The sequence below is a fragment of the Ochlerotatus camptorhynchus genome, unplaced genomic scaffold (genome assembly GCF_037179485.1).
Source record: "Ochlerotatus camptorhynchus isolate MF236.1 unplaced genomic scaffold, CSIRO-AGI_Acam_v1.1 ptg000336l, whole genome shotgun sequence".
NCBI classification, from domain to species: domain Eukaryota; kingdom Metazoa; phylum Arthropoda; class Insecta; order Diptera; family Culicidae; genus Ochlerotatus; species Ochlerotatus camptorhynchus.
Window position 1 is genome coordinate 3,040,023 of NW_027040824.1, and position 23,212 is coordinate 3,063,234.

The 23,212-nt window shown below is 38.5% G+C and overlaps 1 protein-coding gene across 2 annotated transcripts in view; it reads right to left on the reverse strand.

Moving 5' to 3' along the window:
• Window positions 1–23,212, reverse strand: part of f (forked) — a 470,851-nt gene that overhangs the window by 298,157 nt on the left and 149,482 nt on the right. The gene's annotated exons all lie outside the window — the stretch shown is intronic.

Consider the following 23,212-nt stretch of genomic DNA (forward strand, 5'->3'; position numbering starts at 1 on the left):
GCTTTCGTTGAAGGAACACGTCACTATCATTTCACAGTCGTTGAACATGACCGAATTTTAACATATGCGTATCACCCCGGTCTTAAAACACAAATCTTGTTAAGGAAAATCTGGGTCAACTTTACAAATGCTAGGGTACGGGGAAACTGATAATGATGCGGTAGGCACCTTTTACTTTCTTAAGGTGGATTCGCATCCATAACAGTTCACGATCTGATTGTTTTGGAGATGCCAGTGGTGGGCCAGGATGCATATCTCAGTAGATTATAGTCAGTAGATTTGAAGCAGGGTCCGTCAGTATTATAAAATCAGTAATGTGAAAGGCAAGAAAAACTGTCCCATTACATCTGTGTTTATCAACATTCCGTGACGTAACCAAATTGTGTCGATTCCAAACAAAGATCATGTTTCTTCATCCATTAACTACCCCTGTGATGATTATACCAGTATCTAATCGCTACAAGAGTTTTCACCCTAAACGGACATCCCACCGGGTTTCGATTGGTGCAAAATCAAGTATTTTCTCATTCCAATCAATTGACGTTAAAATTATGAACAAGCCCCTAGGTAACGCTAAATGCCACTTGTAGCAATCCTGCTGATAACTCATACCGCTAATCATAGCCATGCATAAAATCATAATCATCGTCATGGTACAAAACAAGCCGATCGTCATCTGTCGTATATTACTCGAGGTAAAAAAAGGAAGCTCAAACCTGATCGGACTGAAATTACCATACTTGAATTGAATTGCTCTTGGTTCACGTTTAATCATCGATTTTTCTCTACAAAAAGTGAAAACGCAACTCGAGGCGTTCCAAGTTTACGTGCTGTGCGGTGGGGTGCGATGCGACAGCGGACAGGTTTAAACGTTTTGGATAGGTCTTTGGACTGACTTGGGGGCATCTGACATCACACGTCAAGCTAGCCATTCGTCAGCAGTCACCTTCTTCGAGAAGAGGGAAAACTCATCGCATTGCACCTAGGAACTTGGGTGACTTGCCAGCCGTCGTCGCCATCATCGGCGGTTGTTATGGGCTAATATTGATCGACTTGAGTGAGAGTTTCACTTGGCCAATTTCCTTTGCGAACCTAAACATCAAAGTACATAGCCGTGGCCACTTCACAAGGATTTGGCGTCTGGGTGACGAGTCGCCTTGCTCGTTACCTCAAGAGGGCTCGGCAAAGTCTTCAATGAAAATGAAAGTAAAGAATTGTTTTGGTTGCTCTGTCATGTGATGCTCGAAAAACACGTAAAAGGAATCAGTGGCGTGAGAAGGTTTATTTTGTTTCGAAGGGGCAGAGACGATTGTCTCGTTTTTAATATGTTTTGGGAATAAACAATAAACTTCTTCTTCTTCGCATTTCAGGCTTATTGCTCATCACATATTAGTTTATTGCAGGCTCAAAACTTAGTGTTCTAGAAGCACCTTTACAGTTATTAATTGAGAGCTTTCGATCCTTGTACCATTTTTGCATTAGTATAATTGTGTGGCAAGCATGTACAATCATACTCTATGCCCAGGGAAGTCGAGAAATTTTCCAACTCGGAAAATTCCTAGACCGGACCGGGAATCGTACCCAGCCACCTCCAGTATTGCACCTGCACCTTTACCGACTGAGCTAAAGGAGGCCCCAAAAACTTAAAGCAAACTGAAATTGATGCCATAAGCATACAATACTGATACCTTTCGGAAACAATCAGGGGTGAGATCAAACCCTCCTTAGAGCACCAGCACCAATGCGTTGCTAAAGCTATTTTAGCAACCTCCACCATAACGCAGTAACCGTACTGGGGGTTGCTTTTCAAGTGCGGGAAATAACAGTCTGCCTCTCGGTGAACAGCGGGTTGACAAATACAGCAGCGCGATAGCAACCGGCCCAAGCGTTGCTATCTATGAAATGTTGGTTTGGTTTTTAATTTGAACATTTTGATATATGAATAAATTTGGGGAAAAATGTGTGGAAAATTAGTAAAAAAGGATCTAGATTTTTTAAATCAACTTGTTGTTATACTACATGAATAAATTTGGATTTAAAACCAGTAGGTGCACTCTGGTGGCCATGGAACGGTCCTTCAATAGATCCGGAACATCCGAAAAGGGGGCCAATTCGTAGAAAAGATCCAAGAGCTCCGTATTTTTAAAATCTCTTATTTTGATGCTGGATTAATTAATTTGGATCTGGGACCAGCATGCAAACTCTCCTGGCCACAATTCGGTCTTTCAGGAGGTCTGGACCATGCGTAAAAGTGATAAAAAAGATTCAAGAACTTCACGATTCACTTATTCTGAAGCGAGGGGGCGACTCTATCTAAGATGCAGGAAATGTTTTGCTTTTCTGTTGTGAGATGCACTCGCGCTGAATAGATAGAAACATGATTGATTATGATTTTTAGGATTTCCTGCAAAAAAGTGGAGAGCGATGCGAGTAGATGGGCTTAGAAGCAAGAGATGAAAAAGATTTTCCGTAGATTGATTGGCTAGTGTGAGATTTTTCGACCATTTAAAATCTAGATTTAGATGTGAAACGGTTGGTTTTGTTTTCGCTGGCGCTGATTTCATCTGTTTTTCGCATTTTTTTTTAATTGTATCAAATCAAACAAATATTAGTTTTTTTTCGTGTGGATAAGTGTAAATTAAGATCTATCACGTCTTAAGAAGTTTTTTTTAGTGATATTGTAATTAACGTGAACAATCTGGAACAAGAATTTGTTTCGAATAGCTGTGTGTCGCGTCGGTCGGTTTTTCATTTCGTTTGTTTTTGGTGCTTTGCCTCCCTCCCAAGAAGAGATTTACCGGGTATTTTTTTTTCTTTTCTTGGTGCTGGCGTTCTGCCTTCCGGAGGATGCACGCGAATGAGGTGTCAAGCAAAAATTCGGTGCAAATGGAAAACTTCAAATGTGATTCAAAATGTCGTGTTGGGTTGTAAAAACCACGCGGAAGATTTTTTCGATTACCGCGAGTGAACAAACCGGTCCTTTTTCGGAGGCAGAATTTGGTGAGATCCATCTGATTTATAATCAATCATAAATGCATATTTCCATATATTACTAAATACGCGCCAGATTTCGAAACATCACATTTCGAAATCTGGAAGTGTGTTTGCAGTACCATTATTCATATGATAATGGTAGTGTTTACACGCGGGGCTTATTGTATGTGAGAGTAACCTCGGAATGGACGTGAATTACCAGGCATTCTGAAATGGGTTGCTGGATCTGCAGTAGAGCTGTCGCTTTCTAACTCCCGGACTAAACTTGCTTTAAATTATTACATCAAGGATTGTTGTAAGCAAATTTCTTCCATAGTACCACTGCCGGCCAGTGGGGGTTAGATTGAATACACATACACAGACACATACACATCACATGAACTTAAGTTTACTTTAATTGATTATAATTCAAATTGAAAAGACATAGAGGTTTTGGGCCTACGGGAGAAGAGGTAGTACAATTATTTTCACTCCCGCGAGTTTTCCTCTCAATCAATAGAAGAAAAAAAAGATAAAACACAACATATTTCCTTCCTTTTAATTAGCTACGGGTGTGACAACGATGGCGAGTTCACTATGTTATATTTTCATTTTATTTTATTTCAGCAACCTTATCTTTCAGCAGATGATCCGGACAGCAATTTCAACATTAATAAAAAAAAACTACATATGCCAGCAACACTGACTGGGTGTATCCTATGGCTTACCTTCCCTACTAACATAATTCCTAAATTCCCGAGACATTTATGAGGGGTCGTAGAGTTCTCTGCATCTCTCTTAAGTAAATGTTGGACTAACATACCTTTCCTATCCCTACCAGTTGTAAGGACGTGGCCAGGACAATCCTTAACTGTTGGAGCGGGATGTTTCTTTATCTGGGAGATAGTATTTATTTTCTACTTACTATCTGTCCAGTTACAGAAATCCGTCTTGCTCTTAATAGTTTTGAATTCGTACCACCTACGATATTGTGCAACTTGTTCGATGCTAATGCTAATGCTAATGCTAAATGGACAATTGTCTACGCAGGGGGAGGTGAAGGGGGTTCCCCAAGTCACAAAGTTGAAAAATTGAGGAGTGCCCATTTATATAACCTTTGTATGATTGGTTTTGGTTGTATAGCAGTTTAATCAACATAATTCTATGAATTTGTGTTACTTGGGACGTTTTTCGGCAACATATTGGGGGTGCAAGTTCAAAAATCTAAATCAACCGCGTTACGAAAGTGGTTTTGACCACTTATAATTATGTCAATAGCTGACCACTTATAATTATGTCAATAGCACTTTTAATTAAGTCAATAACTGAGTTGCAATGGTGATCAAAATTATCACCGATTGCCTACAAAAAGCGCTTTCCTTATCACAGATTTCGAAATCGGATTCCGTCTGGTCTCGGTGAACGTTGCTTATTCAATCACCAATCATCAACGCTTTCGGCGCGTGGCGTTGAACATTGTTCTCCAGTACACAACGAAAGGCTGCCCGCAAGCAGCGAGCTGCACCCCACATGAGCGTTCATTCACCGAAGAAGGAGAAAGAAGCCGCACCACTTCTGATCGGATTTAGTAGCTCTTCGTGAGTCGCTGTGGGCCATCTATGCCAAGCGCGTATTTGTATTTGTATTTGAACCTACATCACCCTCGTTCCAAACAACATACAGCTCGCCACCCTCATCTGTGTTGAACACCCTAATAGTTCAGCATTACTCAACCATCACGACAAAACGGCCCTTTTCGGGACCAACATAAATTTGTTAAAGAGTATTTTCTGGACATTTGTCGAGGTCATCAATCGGATGTCAGTTCCCATAAGTTTAAACCTAATAAACCATGTATTTTAAGGCGACATTGGGGGTGCAATTTGAAAAACCAAAGTCGGTCGTGGCATGAATGTGGACTGATTTTGATTCTGAGATAGGTTGTAGGTGGGTGGTGATAATATGGTGAGATCCGTTATAGGGGGTGGGTGTTTTCTAAAAATGACATTTTCCGCGTTACGTAATATTTAAGCGGGACCCAAGGAGGAAATAACCCAAGTAACAATTTTGGTTTTATGAGGGTTCTGTAGACCATGATTTAGACTTGTAGAATGCTATAAAACCGCGATAAAACCTGCAATGTTACTTGGGAATATTGTAGTCTCACTGAACATTTGGTCAACAATTGTTCGGTACGAGTTAGAAGGTTCAACCTCCTACCGTTGGAAATAATACTGATGCTAGTTCCTTAGCTTCAGTACGACGTCTTTCTTAAATTAAAGCTCTTCCCACACCTAACCGATATCTTCCGATCGACTGTCAACAAATGAGAGAGCGAGAAAATAGCCAGTCGGGATGATATCGGTTAGGTGCGGATTGTGCTTAATGCAAAAAAAGCTCGTTGAAGAGGTGAGTCTCCTTCCAACGCAACGCTGTTTGTCAAGGTGATCCAGTCATCACGTCGTTCGTGGCGAGAAAGCCCACCTGCGATTATGTTCTGCACGACGGTAGAGAGAAAGAGGGAAAGATTCCAGCTTTCATCACTGACTTGCTCCTGCTTGTTGCTGGTACCACTTACCACGCCGTCCAAAGCGAAAATGAACGGAGGCACGACAGCAGCGCTGCTTTATAACTTTTCAAGTTCAAGCAGAACGATGTGCAACCAAGTGGTGCTCGATTATGACGACTGGGTTTGGGGAAAACGTTTATTTCATGAAAACAGTGATAAAATTATAACTTTTTATTTAAACATTAAAAAAAATGAATAAGGACTACGTCTGTGATTTCTATACGGGGGTATACTTTGTGAAAACCAAAACTGGAACATGTAACGAAATTATGAAAGATTTTTAATATTAATAACTCAGCTGCCCCTGGACCAATTACAATAATTGTAACACCAGTCGATCAGAAATATTTCTACGCATCAATAACAATGCTTCCGACTGATGATTCTCAACAAGAAACTATTGAAAAAGGTAATGTCAAGCATTTTCCAATGTACAAATAAATAGTGAGCGCTGCTGTCTAACCTCAAGTCATTTTCGTTTCGGATGGCGTGGTGAGCAGGCAGCAGAAGCAGCAATAGCAGCAGTAGGAAGGGGTGGCAGGTTAGGCAGTCCACTCTTCTATCAAACAAGCAACAATGACTGGTCGTGGCAAAGGAGGAAAAGGTCTTGGTAAAGAAGGTGCCAAGCGTCATCGCAAGGTTCTTTAACCGTGATAACGAGTTGTGCTGAAGGTGTTCCTGGAAAATGAGATCCGTGATGCTGCCACCTACACTGAACGCACCAAGCGTAAGCGGTCATGGATGCCGTCTACGCTTTGAAGCAACAGACGCACTCTGTACGGTTTTAGAGGTTAAATCATCACCAAGCTTATTACAGTAAAGAGTTGGAATATAATTTATCTGTGCCTGTTTGTCCATATTCAGATCACACGCTCCCAAAGACCACACAAAATGCTCTCCAGAGTTGTAATCTTGTAACCAAACTTGGAAGCATGGGTGCACTTGATTTTGATCGACTTTCTGTTTCGTTAAAAACTCGTTCATTGCCCTTTGCTTTCAAGGTATTGACATTGGCAAAATACGCAAAAGGAGAGTGTCGCTACTTGATAGCAAACTACTCATGATGGGAGCAGTCTGTGTGTTAAACAAGCTAAGATCTTCATGACGAACTTCCTCGTCTGTGCCAAGCGTGCCTGTGCTTGCTTTCTGCAGGATCAAGTGCTACGCCGTCCGAAGCGGTAATGAGCAGAGGCATGACAGCAGCGCTGTTTTATATTTTTTCAGGTTCGATTATGACGACTGGGTTAGGAAAAATCGTTGTTTTCATGAAAACAGAGATAACATTATCATTTGAACATTTTTCAAATATTGTTTGTGGAAAATTGAAAAAAAAAAATATTTATTTCAACAGATTTGTAATGTGATATCCTATCGATTGTCGTATTTGGATTTTATTTTCATCTATAAATGACAAAGTTACAAGCGTTCAAAACCTAACACTATTTCACCACACATATTTTTTGATTTACACCCCAATATAGCCGACAAACAAGTAGTTCTACGTCAAAAATAGAAATATTTGCACATCTGTATTTCCTCCTCAGACATGCTTGTATGTACACATTCAGGTATGGCTACAATTTCCGCTTGAAACACTGCACTATGGGCAAAAATGGGTCCAAAATTACCCAAAATTCAATATCTCAACAGCACGCTGAATTCCGGCCATGAAAAACGCATCGTTCAACATTTTTATGAATTATCTTAAATTTAGCGAGGGTTCACTTTTACCCCTTACTCCCCTATAAAGTGTACCCCGTATTCCCCTAATATCTCATGAACTGTTGTTTAAAGACATAGTATTCTAAAACCATGCATAAAGTGCTTATGTTTTACGAAAAATAGAGCTGTAAAAAAATATTTCCTCCAAAAAGTAGGGCAAATGGGGTAAAATGGTCCAAAACACATACCTACAAGGCTCTCCGGTTCATGGGATCACGTGCAATCGATTCCCCGGACGATTTCCCTTCGGAAAAGTCGTTTTTCATGGCCGGAATTCAGCGTGCTGTTGAGATATTGAATTTTGGGAAATTTTGGACCCATTTTTGCCCCTAATGCAATGTTGGATAATGTCCCATCGCAACTGAAATATTTGTCCCGGGGCCAAAGATTCGTATTGCAATTTTTGAGCCATATGTGAAACATATGATTGAGCCTGGACGAACGTTAGGACCACCAGTTTCCTAATCCGAACGTGCCGTTTCACATACGTTGAAGGGATTTCCATAGTTGTCCTCTGGTTTCATTCAGTCTCCATTCATACTCATCACTGGGCCTCTTTGTAAGTATTGTAAGATGCTTAGATGACCAACAAGACTTTTTTTTAGATCTCTTGAGCCTTAGATTGCATCAAATTATAGTCTAGGATATAACGAAGACGTCTGCAGAACATTAGGAATGGTTTATTAAAAAGTTGTATACAGCACCGCCCTAGTGACAGAGCACCGAACTACATTTATGTCACCAAATGATGGCCAATGTACTAACGATCAACTTTGCTAAAAACACCAAACGTCAATAATGTACTCTTCTCTAACCACAGTGCCAGGTCTGCACACACCCGGTCGTATGGCCAGTTGTTGTTGTAGCAGATCTAGGGAAAATGTGGAAGATACGGTAGAAGCAAAATTACTGCACATCCTCTTGAAGCTAAGCAACATGCGTGTGTGTGTGTCTGTGGCATGATATGCGAGACTCTGCGTTGCGATTGTATAAGAAAGCTAACTGCAGGAAATGGGCATTTCTGCACGGGGAAAATATTTTGATGGTTGTATTCGGCCAATGAGAGTAACTTAGTAACTGAGTCGAATTCAACTCAAAATTGCAAAAAGTTTGATTACTCAGTGAGTGACTAAAAGCTTCCACATTTATCCGGGAAAAAACTGCTTAATATGAGGAAAACCAACCAAAATGTAACTCAGTCCGGAAGTATACTAATATACTCGATTTTCCTCATATTCAAGAAGATTTTCTGTAAAAACGAAGAACATTTTTCTCATTCACCGCACTCAACCACACTTTTTTGCCATTTTGAATCAAATTCGACTCAATTTTGGGTTACTCTCATTGGTCGCGTAGGGGCAGGTTGCCGACCAGTGAGCAATTTTGAGCAGCATTATTTTCCAATAACTTTAACAATGCCGTTAATTGAGTTATTTGATGATTGATTTTTTTTTCCGGATGCCATATGAACGAAATCAATTGCACTGGGCAGAAACCGGCTCCCTGCGTAGCGAAATGAAAGTGAATTGATTTTGAATCGATGGGAAATTAAAGGGTTTATTGTTTTAAGTGCTAGTTTAGGGTGTTTTGCTTTTCAGGTGAATGAAAACCCAGGTAATTGTAGATAATAAGGGTTTTACTAGGTTGCTGGTGAAATTGGTATTGCAATTGAAAATAAAAAATGGCATTCATAACAGTCATGATCAACGTTGAAAGTGAGTACTATGCCATTACACACCAATTTTGGTAAAAAAGGTCAATTAAATTGTGCATTAGCTAATTTTCAGTTGGGTCAGTGTCCAACTGGATATGACAAATGATAAATGGTATCGTACTTCTTCTTCAAGCAGATCGAGAATCGAACCCACCACCCTTGGAATGGTGAACCGTGCCGTTACTCACCTAGTTAAGCGAGGCCCCCTTGATTAATGATCATTGCAAGCAAATTGGAGTGTTCAATTTTCCTACATGCTCTTCAAATACGGACATCTCCACTGAGTCATGTTCGCACCAATAATGATAGTTGCAGCTTGCAACATTCCTGTGAGTAATAAAAATGTTTCCAGTTTTGTAGATTTCTCTTTCCGTCCGGCTTGGAAGCAGTTTGAATCGCCCGGCTCTGGCTGTTGTTGTGGTGCAGAAGCTTCATCATCAACATAAAATTATTGTGTGTGGGGACTGCGTCACAAATTTTCCTTTCTCTAAGCCACTAAGATGAGATGAATCGAGATTTGCACAAACCACAACTGGTTCGCTAGGTTATGGCTAGCCAGCACTAGTTTTTTATTCCACCAATCATGTGGAAAGAAATCACTTACACTTTCTGACCAATAAAATGGAAACATAGACAGCGTAATAAAAAAAAAAATCGGGAAGTTGATCCATCGAACTATAGGGTGTCCCAGAATGTCTAAGCACGATTTAAAAAAACGATAACGTAACTCTGGTCAGGGCCCAAACAGTTTCGATTGGCCTGAAACTTTGGTGGATTCATCTCCTTGGGTACGAATTGGACCTTGATGGCTTTATATCAGGCTACCGTGTCCTTGGAGTAATGAACCGACGCCAAATCCGACCAAAACAGTACTGAGGCGTCGTGTTTGCGGATCATGGGTAACAGACGCTTGTTTAAACACTCTAGCGCGTATACATCGGTTGTCATTGTATCGGTTTGGAAAACATACCACACTCACAAATGGCTTGCCAAACTACACACACATAGAAATTACTAATTTTACACCAGACGTAATTCAGCTTTGACGTAAATCATGGAACGTAAACAAACAAACATGGTAAAATTAAGTGTCCTGAAACTGAAACACATGCAACTCGACGAAAAGCGCGTTTGATTGAATTAATTTTCTCGCCCTTTTCAACTGATTTTTATGTCAAAAGGGCCGCTAGCATGTGTCGGTCTCAGGGCACTGAAATTTACATGTCTTTTTCGTAGTGTGTAGCCTTTTTCCCCGATTTTTCGGAAGAAATCGATTAATCCGCGTCGTCAACACTTCTGCCATCATGAACAGTACAGTACTGATCACCAGGTAGAGTTTTGTAATCAAATTTAACGTATGATTTATCGTATCACGCATACCGATTTTGCGCCCAGCAATTGGTCTTATAACTTCCGAGCCCTCAGTTTGACGGATGCAGCTTGTTCTTCATTCCGTTTTAGCTTCTTTTGCTTCTTATACGTCTTTAGACCCATTCTTGCCTTGGCCCGCTGAACGTTACTCTTCGAGGATCTCACTTTTTTAGCCACGTCTCGAACCGAAGCACTTTTCTTGCGAATGAAAGCTGGCAAAATTTTCCGGTCCAGATTTCAGTCAACAGGGTTCGGTTTACGTCTAGATTTGTGCTTGTCCTGGAAAGTTTCTTAATCACCAAGCTTTCGAATCGCGTTTCGAACGGCTCCGATGCTTACACCTTCCAATTTCGCTAATTGACTCACATAAATGTTGGGGATAGTACACCATTTGTGTACGATCTGTTTGCGCTTTTCCGGATAAATGCTTCGCATTTTCACGGAAACGTAAAAAATCAACACTTGCGATACACGAAACTGTTGGTCGAAATGTAAACAATGATTCAGTGTGATAATCAGCTGTTTAAACGTCATCTGAAACAAGCAGGGGTGTTCCAAAGTTGTGCTTAGACATTCTGGGACACTCTATAGTTTAGCAAGCATGGAAGATGCTATTATACATGTATTTTTGAGCGGCGCCGGGGGTGTAGTGGTAAGCGTGATTACCTCTCACCCCAGCAGGCCTGGGTTCAATCCCAGTCAGCACCGCCGGGATGTTCTGAGGCATAACATCTCTGATCACGCCTTCCTTTGAAGGGAAGTAAAGCCGTTGGTTCCCGTTTCATGAGTTGATGGGTCGAAAGGAGAGTCCAGGTGTGGGAGTTGCCTCCCTGGCGTCGGTAGCATTAATGCTCAGCACGGAATTCGACGGAAAGCAAATCAAGGAAAAAATGCTCATTCCAACATTCAATTCTCTTAAGGAAGATGCAAATCGGACGTAGCATCTCAGGGTAAACAGTCATGTGGGAAAAAAGCTACAAAGAGGAGGGGTCCAAAGTTGGTGCTTCATCAAACGTAACATGGCTGTTCGCCGTTAAATGCTACGTAATTTATGCTTCTTCCCTTACAGTAGCAACGATTGAAGCTGGTTTTATACAATATCATTATTTTTAAATAAAATCAATCATACACGAGCTGTGCCTGGAACAACTGGAAGGCATAAGATGTTCATATCTGTAAATAGAGCTACCAGTTCTTAACGGTTGGTTACTAAAGGTACTTCACTGGATAGCAACATAGGCCTTTCCTGTTGTAAATGAACGTCCTATCAAGCTTAGACTGCACGAAAAGCCTTGTATGTTTGATACGTCCGAGATTTACATAGCAAATTGTCCTGAACATGTACAGTACTGGGCATAAGTATATAACATCTGCTGCCTTGTAAAACATGTAATAAATATTTTTTCCGTATTTGGCAGTGCTTCCCAATTTTTTCTAAAATTTTAAACCGCCATCTTGGATTTCAATATGGCGCTGGATATCGATTTTTGGTCTCTAGAGGTCATCCCGATTGCGAAAGTATGCATATTGAAGGGTATTTGGCAGTATTTACCACTTTTTCTGAAACCGGAAGCCATCATCTTGGATTCCAAAATGGCGTCGGACATCGATTTTCGGAAGCTTCCAGTCGTGTCCGTTCCAACAACACCCATCACTAGAAATCACTTAGATACTTGCAAACACGAAGTTCAGCGTCAAGAATCAAGCTACTTCGAGTCAGAGGTGAAATCCCGTCAAATCAACACAATTCCAGTTGTTTCAATCTTGTTATGTCTCGTATGCAAAGTGACATGCATTTACTAGAAAACGACCAGCGGCAGTTTTGTCGCGACAGAATGAAAGAATTAAGAAAGATATCACAAATTCAGGCAAACTAGCGCCGCGTAGTGAGAAAATTCCGAACTTCTGTCTTGATCCACTGAGCTGATAAAGTCTTGATCCACTGAACAACTTCGCCAAAGAAAGCAACTTCCTAGATGGCAAGGATTTCAAGATATCACACAAACAAGGATATCACAAATTCATGTACACTAGCACCGCTGAGTGAGAAAATTCCGAACTTATGTCCTCAACCCTCAGATCTTGATCCACTGAACAACTTCGCCGAAAAAAGCAACTTCCTAGATGGCAAGGATTTCAAAATATCACACAAACAATGATTTCACAGATTCATGTACACTAGCGCCGCGTAGTAAGAAAATTCCGATCCTCTGTCTACCAATGATAAGGTCTTGATCCACTGAGCAACTTAGCCGAAGAAAGTAATTCAATAAGGTCTTGATCCACTGGAAAACTTCCCCAAGAAAGCAACTTCCTAGATGGCAAGGATTTAAAGATATCACACAAACAAGCTTATCACAAATGCATTACACTAGCGCCGCGTTGTGAGAAAATTCCGTACTTCTTTCTACCAATGATAAGGTCTTGATCCACTGAAAAACTTCACCCAAAAAAGCAACTTCCTAGATGGCAAGGATTTCAAGATATCACACAAACAAGGATATCACAAATTCATGTACACTAGCGCCGCGTAGTGAGAAAATCCTTAACTTCTGTCCACCAACAATAAGGTCTTGATCCACTAGATGACAATGATTTCAAGATATCACGAAAACAAGGGCATTAAGTTCTTGATCCACTGAACAACTTTGCCCAAGATAGTAACCTATATGTCCAGGATCGCGAGATATTCCATGTTGGTCCCTATTAAGTCAAATTCCATATACTACGTATACTCCATTTATGCGAATTCGATTTACGCGGTACGTATTACTCGCGCTCTTCGGGGAGAGAGTGTATGTTGCACTGCAAATGACGCAGCAGTCCGCCCGTTTAGGATCCCTTGCTTTTAAGAATTTGCAAACACCTAAGGCATTGTGCTTTTTCCGCGTCAGAGGGAAGTTTTTTTTTTTAAATCGTCAAATACCGCCCTTATCTGTAGCTGATTCGTGAAATTTTAAATTAATAGCAAGAATTGTATTAATTCATATTTTGCTCGCCACTTTTGTGTCTCAGCTGCAGCAAAACACTGTAGTCAAAAGTCTGTATGAGTTTCAAAAAATATGTCTGTATTTATCTGTACACTAGAAAAAATCTCCGCATTGCTGATTGCGTATTTTCCACATGTATTTTTGCTATAAAATTGCTCGTCACACACTAAACTGAATAAATAAACATTTTTGTACTTAAAAGAGTGCGTTTCTGTGTTTTTTTTTTAATTTTTATTCCTAGAACAAAAAATACGAAGTCAAAACTTAAGAAGCATTTTGCTGTTGAAAATCACGAGATTTAAAAAAAAAATATCCCATTCAAGGTCCATGTACCGAACAATCGGAATGAACTGAAAACTTAAAAAAGTAACAAATGAAAAAATATCGAACATACACACCAAATTTGAGATTTAGATTTCGGTAAAATGCATTGCTGGAACATGGATGCTTTACTGAAAGACAGCAAACGATATTTTTACCGAAAAATACAGCTAACATAAACGGTTTGCTGGACACACAGTAATTAACAGTCAAACTTTTAGCGTCACAGTCACAAGTACGGACGAAACCACCGTCTACATCGGAGGAGGAGGAAATAACTAAAATTATGTTGGTAAATACACTGGTTATATCTAATAAAATATATATGGCAAAGAGCCTGGTGATCATGTTGGTGATTCTATATTATTTGTGTATTTGTATCAACAATCTTCTTGAGAAGCTACGTGCTCCTAGTAAGAAAAATATCGATTTACTGAGTCGATTCAGCAAAATGCTGGTAAATGACAGAATTTTTGATTGCTCAAAAAATCAGTAAAAATGAAATCTGAAATCTTTACTGATTTTCAGTAAAATGTTGTCATTTTGACAGAAGTTGGAATTGCTGCAAGATACAGCAGCATTATTTTGCTGGAATAATAAGTTAATAAGTACCATGAAATCATGTAAAAATGTGTTCAGTAAAAATGCACATGCAGCTTTTCCGATGATATATGGTACAATTACACTTCAAAATGGCGCAAAGCGGTGCATACTAAGGAGCATTTTCAAATGCTTAATGTACAGTTTTCTCTATTTTAGGGAGCGTACTTTAAATATTTACTGAGCATTTTAAGATTTTTAACGTATTTTGATCAATCATTTAAGGAGCAATCCGATCTATTTTAAGGAGATTTTTTTTACATATTAAGGATAATTTCATCTGTTTTATTGAGCAAAAGTAGGGCTGCCTTTATAATGGTTGATTCATACACAACTAGTTTTATTGCGGCTACTTATAAATCAACATTGGTATTTGTTGGCGGGTTTTATGAGAGTCATTTTAATTGACTTTATCGGACACTATAAAGCAATCATAAAACTTTGCATAAATCAAAATTGCATTAGCATCAGATATATTATGTATTATATTTTTATAGTTAGCTTATAGTATTTTGTATTATTTACTATTTATGAAAATGTGTATAACCATCATACAACTATTGGAAATTGTTGTTGCTGCAATAAAATCTTTATAAAATTCAAATAAAACCAAGCACCTCTATATTTGTTATTTGGGATCAGCCATTCTTGACATGCACAATTGAACACACCAACTGCTCAATTGTTAATAACTTTTAACACAGTGGTGGAAATCCGTTTTTCTTTAAAGTAATTGATATATTAGGATCATAATTTACTATGAACATGCACAGAGTAGGTAAATTTTACAATTTGAATCAACACAAATACATTTTTATACTTAAAGTCCGAGATGTGCAGCGAGCTTTTCTCACTTCACACACTTAGAAAAAATCATGTAAATTTAGGTGCTCTGAGACTGGCATATACGAGCGTCAATTTTGACATAAAATTGAGTCATAACAGACGTGAAACTGAACTCAATCAAACGTAGTTTTCGTCGAGTAACGAACTTTTCAGTCTCGGAGCACTTAATTTTACATGGAATATTTGTTTACGTCTGATCCTTTATGTCAAAAATGGATTCCGTCACGTGTAAAATTAGTTATTTCTAAGTGTGCATGTTTACAACGCAATAACAAATACAGCTTATTAACTCCATTCTATCTACTGCTTCAAAAAGAACTATGTTTCGTCAACTGTGTGCAAAGTTATTAGCAAATGAGCATTTCATTTGAAGTTTATATGGAAACTACTATGGGAAACCATAATTTCGCTTCATATATACCTCAAAATTCACCACTTCACTCTGTTTTAGAAAATGATAGCTGCGCTTGTTGAAAATTTTCTCAGATACGACTTTTTTCAATACCACTTTTCGATCAAATGTAAGGAACAAAAGTTATTAATGATACAAGACAGTGATGTCTTATGATTATGCTCCATCAACTGTTCAGCAGGCAACATTGGTGTTTCTGGCGAGAAGAATAGAGGACAAAAATTATGGCTACTATGTCACACTGTAGAATACAGTGTTGCCCACAATACAGTTGCATAATCATGCCATAAGATTATCAATCTCTTAAATAATTAATAATTATTTAGTACAAGTCCCCGGCAAGGTGTCAGATAACCTTAGTTTCACGTTCCTACTTGCAAATAGTAGATGTCGCCACACGACGTAAACAAAGAAATTGTCCTTCATTGCCGCAACAGTATTTCTCTATGGAAAACCAATTTTGATTTTTCACCAGACAAGAATGCCATATGAAAAGAGCTTATTTATAATTGTCGTGGGGAAATGAAATAAATCCATACAAATTTAATTTACTTTGGTTTCTTCAGTTATTTTTTGATCTTGAATTTGATCCTTCAGATCATTGCTTGGAGCATAGTTGTGCAATGAAGGCTTGTCCTGAGCCCGTAAAATAAAAATGATTACTTTCCCGTATTCATCTTATTGGTGAACTGCTGAAATTGAAAATAAGTCAAATAGCATGATGTATTACATAGTTAGCTTAATGCATTTAAGGCCTTCGAAAGACTCACAAAGTTCACCACTGTACTTTTTTAAGCTAGTACCTCAAATAGTACATTTTGCAGTACTAGCTGCCTATACAGTATTTCACAGCGACATCACGGTCTCTAATGGAGCATTTTTTTACATTGGTTACTTTGATTTGTAAGGACTTGACAGTCAGATTATCAAATTTGTCGGATTAGCGGGGAGATACTGTAATAAGAACGCTCTTACTCGCTGCAAAACCATTATTTTTTTTGTTCATCATCGATGATAACAGAAAAAGTATCAAAATCACCGATAGTATCCTCGCTAAATTCTCATTTGTTTCCATTAATTCGATGACAATCACATATTTTCTTTTTTCAAATCATATGTTTAAACTTTTGGTTCTATTCTGCTCAAAGACACGCGAGACTACAAAAAAAAAAAGTTTCATAAACTGATTATGAATTGAAAACCCAAAACGACATTTCTCGCTGACATCACTGGACTTCCTATGTCACTAAGGGGCTGTTCATTAACTACGTAGACGTATTTTTAGGATTCTTGACCCCCGTCCCCCTGCATAGACAATTGTCCATACAAAAAAATTTAAATTTGTATGAGCCGTGGATAATTGTCAACTCACCCCCCCCCCCCCCCCCCGGCTTCTAAACCATCTACGTAGTTTATGAACAGTCGCTAATGTTAATTTTGACGTCAGACGCGCGTTCCGGTTTGGTGGGCGCGCGACAATGATGAGCTTGGATTTTGTTTATTGTACATTATTTCCCCATTCGCCCTATTCAGATAATCCTTCTGAATCTTTTGAATTTGACAGAACCACCAGCACCAAATTGTCGGGGTACACTGGCAATATACTGGAGTTGTCTAGCTGCTCCCGGGTTGATTTAGTATGACGCTTGGCTGATATTCGATCTTCTGCAAAGTTCAAGCTGAGAAAATTTCACATAAGAATAGTAATAGAACACGGTAAAAGTATAATATGGAAAAAGGCTAGAAGGTTTCTCATCAAATGAGTTTAAACTTTCGGAGGCTAATCAGGACCCGATTTGGAACCGTTTGAGCGCTGTGGAGCGAACATTTCAAGTTTTGCATCAGTCTACTGTGTATGCCAAGCATGGGATCAGCTCTGCCACAAATCAGGATGATTGGCAAATAAGTAAATCACAAATCCAGTGCGAAGAACATTCCATTTATTAGATATTCACTAGTCAACACGGGGCGTAGTGGTTGGCATACATGTCTCTCATGCTAAAGATCACAACTTCAAATCTCAATTATTAAAGGCACGAATGTGCTAAAGTATTGTAGACTGTTTAAAAACATTGTTTTCTATCCGAAAACTACTTCCAACCCAGTGTAAAATCAAACTATATGTCAGTATGACCCTCAAAATGAGGTAGATTTTGCTGACGTTTGTCAGAAAATTGGATCAAAAACAAATTCGGTATATGTGTCAAGTAAGGGCATAATTAAGTGAAGAGGGATTTTTTTTACAGACACGATTATTATCAATCCGTTTCTCCTACATTTTCCAAAACTATCCAGTTATAAGGTATCTCAATACAAATCGAAGTAGCAGTGTGGAACAGGTGTATGTAATCCGCTTTGCAAACTTGACCCTACCTTAAAGGTACCCTCTCACTTTCAATAGCATACTTAATATTTAATCAGAATTTTATGACTTCCAGAAAATAAAAGAAAATGCTATGTAGGGGAAATGGCTCTAATGTAGGCCTATGGATCTAAGATTTGGCTCATCGCTAAAAATCTGTCTTTTATCGAGATGAAAGCGTCATTGAGACGGTACTTATGGATATTTTTGGTCACTATTGAACATTTAGGCCGCCATTGCATCCATTTCCCCTATTTAGTCAAAATGTTCTACTATAGCTCTTAAAGTGAGGTCTTCAATTGTAACTCGATTTGCTATTGTAGCACAATTTTAATGCCTTAATGAATATGAATGATATGCCTATCGGCATACCTACTAATAAGTGATAACATACTAACTAGTTGTTGATGATGCGCGCACAAATTCCAATAGCATTCCGGTAGTAATTCTACTTACAATGCAGGCACCGTTTCGGTTAGTTTAATTTTGAAACCAATAGTCCTATCATCGATACTTAATATTCAATACCGCTCGACCGTTCCGAAAGTTGAATATAGTCACTCCCAATCGCGAGGTGTTACCTGAGCATAAATAATATCCGCCAGTTTAGGGCAATACAATGGTTTCGTTTTGTATATCTGCCGCGAATCGAAACTTTCAATTAGGCGCGTCCACTCTCACACGGTTGAGCCATAAATGGCTATTAGAAACTGATAATTATCATTTTATTTAGCCGAGTTGACCACCAGCAGTCGTTTCCATAAGGCCGCCGTACACACGCACCCTGCGACTAGCCGTGGAAACAAGTTTCAATCGAACGATTTCGACAGTGTTTCCTTCCGATACCCACATTAAAAGGTGCACAAACACGATTTTCCCTAGCGCGGAGTGTGTGCTGTCATGCTGCAATTTCGTGCCTTTAGGAGCGAATGGTACGAAACGGATGCAAATCAGTTCACAATTTCCTCCATCGCCGCATGTCGTTGCCCTCGTGACGATTTTTTATGATCCGTCTAATCCGTCAAAACACCACCAGCGGATGACAAGTTTCGCTGTTTATTGCAACCATCATAGGAAGATTAGAATTGAAAATCAATAATAGATGTTCGGTGGATGATTCTGCTATGCCGTAACGTAATAGGAAGACAGGAAAGCCCTGCGGAAAATGAAAGTGAAAACTACCCTAACCGGGTACAGGTTGAAACATCTTGGACCACACGTTGAGGTTCCTCCGATGCGATGGTGGTGTGGTCACAGACAGTCTATTTATTATGCATGAACGTCTTGTCACATGCATTAAGTCATCGTGGCATCGCAATTAGTATCGTTACAAGACAAGATAATTCATGCGCTAGGTCGAGGATCGTTCGTGTTCGTTGTGGTCATGCAGATAGGACTTGCTTTCCAGCTGTTAGCAGTAAGCGACGAACCTTCTTTTTTAGTTCAGCAGCATGGCTAGCCTTAGCACATTCGATCATCATCGTTGAACAGTTGCGCTAGCTGAGAGAGGAGAAATTTTTACCGCCCGAAGCGTAAAAAGTAAAAACCAGACAGACGAAATGATTCGCTAAGCGGTGGGTTTGGAATGGATTCAAAAGCCGGTGAGATAGTCTTTTCTTTATCGTCGCATCTTTTTCCGCCAAGCCTTCGTTTTGCTTCTGCAACAAAGTACAGTTTCGGCTGGTGGATGACAATTTGCCTCGGGGAATGGATTAGCAGGTGTATTTGAATACAAGTGATGGGCTTGGAGGCTGTTATTTGTAGTATACCATTACACATAAAAACCTGATAACTGAACATTTGCAAACCCCGTTTCACAGATAAAAGAAGCGAAGCCGTAGACGCTGGTGGATGGAAGTAATTTCGGTTTCATTCAAATATCCAAAAGATTTATGCAAAGATTTATTTTATATGGAACGTACCTACCGCAAAAGGCCGTAATTCAGCGCTAAATAAAAATAGTGTAACAATCGGGGAATCAAATCTTTTGAATTAAACTCCACAGGAATCCAACCAGAAGCAGAACAGCTATTCAATATGGGAGAGTGGACAAACCTCAAGTAGCATTTCAAGCATTCTACAAGCAATTTTTACTTGGGACCTGATCCCGTATTTTAATTTTGGATACATCTCTGAGCGAAAAAAATATTATGCTATTCTTGTACAGGCTCTTAGAGGAATATCTTTTGTTCCTTTACAATTACTCTAAAAACTCCAAAATGATATACCATTTCTCAAAAGTTCGTTCTTTTAAATATATCTTAAAAAGTAAAAGGCAGAAAAAACTTGATCTCTTTTTGATGACATGCATTTGTGCCAGTTATTTATGCCAGATATTTTTAAATAATCTCGAGCCTCTGACATAATATATACATTCCTAAAAGTACGATTTTTCTAAAATTTGCCAAAAAACGCAGATTTAAAAAATTGAGGGTTACTTGATCCCTTTTTTATTATGTGCATTTTATCATCAAGTTTTACACACATTCCGAGATGGAACATTCAGGGGCTTCAAGTATCCCCAAACAGAGTTTTATTTTTATTTACACTCATATCTCAAGATTAAGTGTGTCTTATCCTTGGGGGATCAAGTCTTTCCTAACAGAGTTTTCAACTTCAAATTAAAACTGAACAGAAGACCTAAATAACAACCGAAATTCCATGATTATAATTGATTCTGCCCCGTAACGTGGGTAGATCACCTTTTCGTGGTACGTTACGGGATGTAAGATCTACCACCAATTCCTTGTCCTGACTACTTCATACTTGGGGAACAGGATTTTTTCAGTAATCAAAGGAACACATCTAAGCCCTTCTTAATTTGTATGCCTTGTTGATAATGACAAGACTCGGCTTGAAACAAGGAAAAAAATAGTTAGTTAGTCTTCATCTTTGTGATTCCTAATCTTCTATTCGTTGTTCTCTATTTTGTTGCTGATGAATCCAATTCTGACTGACAAAGGGGCACGCCTTTGGAGGGTGCTCTCACTCTTCGAAGGGTATAAATAGCGAGACCTTTCAATTAGAATCGATTCCATGCGATGAAGGCAAGAATGACAACTGTATAAAAAACGGAATACTTAATTATTTCTCAATAGTGATGGAGTAATAGGATTTGCACTAAACTAAGGACACGGAATATACTACAATAGATCAAATTACTTGTCGCAGTGGTGCTATGTCCCGAACAGAGGAAAAAAATGATGCATTAGATGCTTTGAGATGGGACATTTTATACGTTTTGATTGAATATCCAAAAAGTTATAAAAAATTTTCTTGCTGTACACTTAGAAAAATTCTTGTCAAGTTAGGTGTTCTTGGAATTTTGTCATTAAAATAAGTCTTAATTTAACATGACATGTTTGTTTACGTATCAACTTTTATGTCAAAGATGGGTTCCATCACGTGTAAAATTGGTTATTTCTAAGCATGTTTTCAAATGCTCATTCCAGCTAAAATACTATATAATTATTTCCCATTTCATTTTTTTTTTATTTTAGTTGAAATGAGCATTTGCAAGCTTATTTCTAAGTGTTTGTAAGATTAATATAATCTTACAGAGTGAAATCATAGGAACCGCTCTTAGAAATATAAACGATTCACAAACTGAAACAAATCTCAATATATCATTACCTTTTTTCTAGACGAAACTTTGTGATTACTTGCTCAAAAAAAACCCTTTAAGATTTCAAGAAAACAGGGGGGTATCAAGTGCCCCCAGGGATCAAGTGTGTTCAGTTTCACCTATACTTGTAAGTCATGCGTTCCCAAGTGTAGATTCTTCTTCTCAGTGAAACTGGGATTTAGGAGGAGTTGTTTTACATTTTTTAAGCAACCAGGCTTAACTGATACAAGGAGGATACAATTCAACTGATTATCGATACAAAGACGAGAATTCTACATGTAGGAGCAGTTCCAGAACAAACACCTAACAAAATTAATGTTTTACTCGACCTTCTCCAATTTGCATGAAACTTTGTATCAGGCTTGTAATTCCTCATTACAGCTAAAATGTTATTATTCGGAATTATGAAACTATGACACACACTTAGTTTTTTTCTTCCGAATTCGGCTGTGCAAAACTCGGCAAAAATAAGTTTCACTGAGATCTCATCAAAATTGATATTTTGCTGAGTCTAGGATAATGCTTAGCTGGATCTCGGCAAAAAAATGAAATTCTCGGCGAGCTCGGTAGAAAAAACTAAGTTGTAGGGTTACGGTATGTAATGTGGGTCTAGTCCTTTCATTCGGCCTATCACGCAAATAAATAATTAATTAAGGAATATTACACAAAAAATAAGGAAAATATTGATCACTGATGATTGATAAATGTGTACCACACACAAATCAATTTATATCACAACATTTCAATACATTTTCAGCTCTCGTAAGTAATAAAACTGGTTGAGAATATCACTCTGTTCGGAGTTTTTAGCCGCCATGACTTCTAAGGTTAAGATGGGAAGGTTGCACTGACGATCATCAAATGGCCTGATTATGGCATTTATTGAATGGAATTACCTGATAATACACACTAGACGTAAAACTCACAGTTACTGTTTGAATATTTTATGTTTATTTTAATTGTTTAACAACGTTTTCACAAGTAAATCATGGACCCAACTTTAGGGACACATTTCTTTTCTATGTTCCTAACTTTGGCCCATGAAATTCATTTGACAGCATATAGCAATAAGAGTAACGTCAACAATGTGGTTTGCATTTGGATGATAAGGAACGAACAGGAAGGGAGATTTTTTCTGCCAAATCTGTATAATGAACATCACAATGTTTTGATTTAGATATTCTGCGGTCGAAAGACGATAAGCGAAATTTTTAATTTTTAATTTTTAACTTGAGTGATTTAATGTAGTTTTCGTAAAATTTTCTCTAAGAAATGTTTTGAGGAATGAAGAGTATTAAGTTAACAGTGATAGTGATAAAAAAAAATACATAAGAAAACGTTACCAAGAGCGTTTTTTTTGAGAATCAAACAGGATAGGACGAAGTTGCATCCATAAATAGACCCAATTTGGGGACAATAGACCGATATTACATACATTTCCCTGGTGAGTTTTTGTCTTAAAAAAAAGTAAGTTTTTCAACTTTTTGCGGTTCCTGATAGCAAACGACATGATAAGCATATCTAAGCATACCATTTAGCAGTAGAATATCGTTTGCAGGTAAATTAATTGATGAGTTATGATTAAAAACGTAATCTATGGCTGCATATTAGACCGAGGTTAGGGACGTATACCCTATATTATAACGATATTTTGTATTTGTAACATGCAGAAAGAGCTGGTAAAGTTTGTGTATGATATTCTATAGA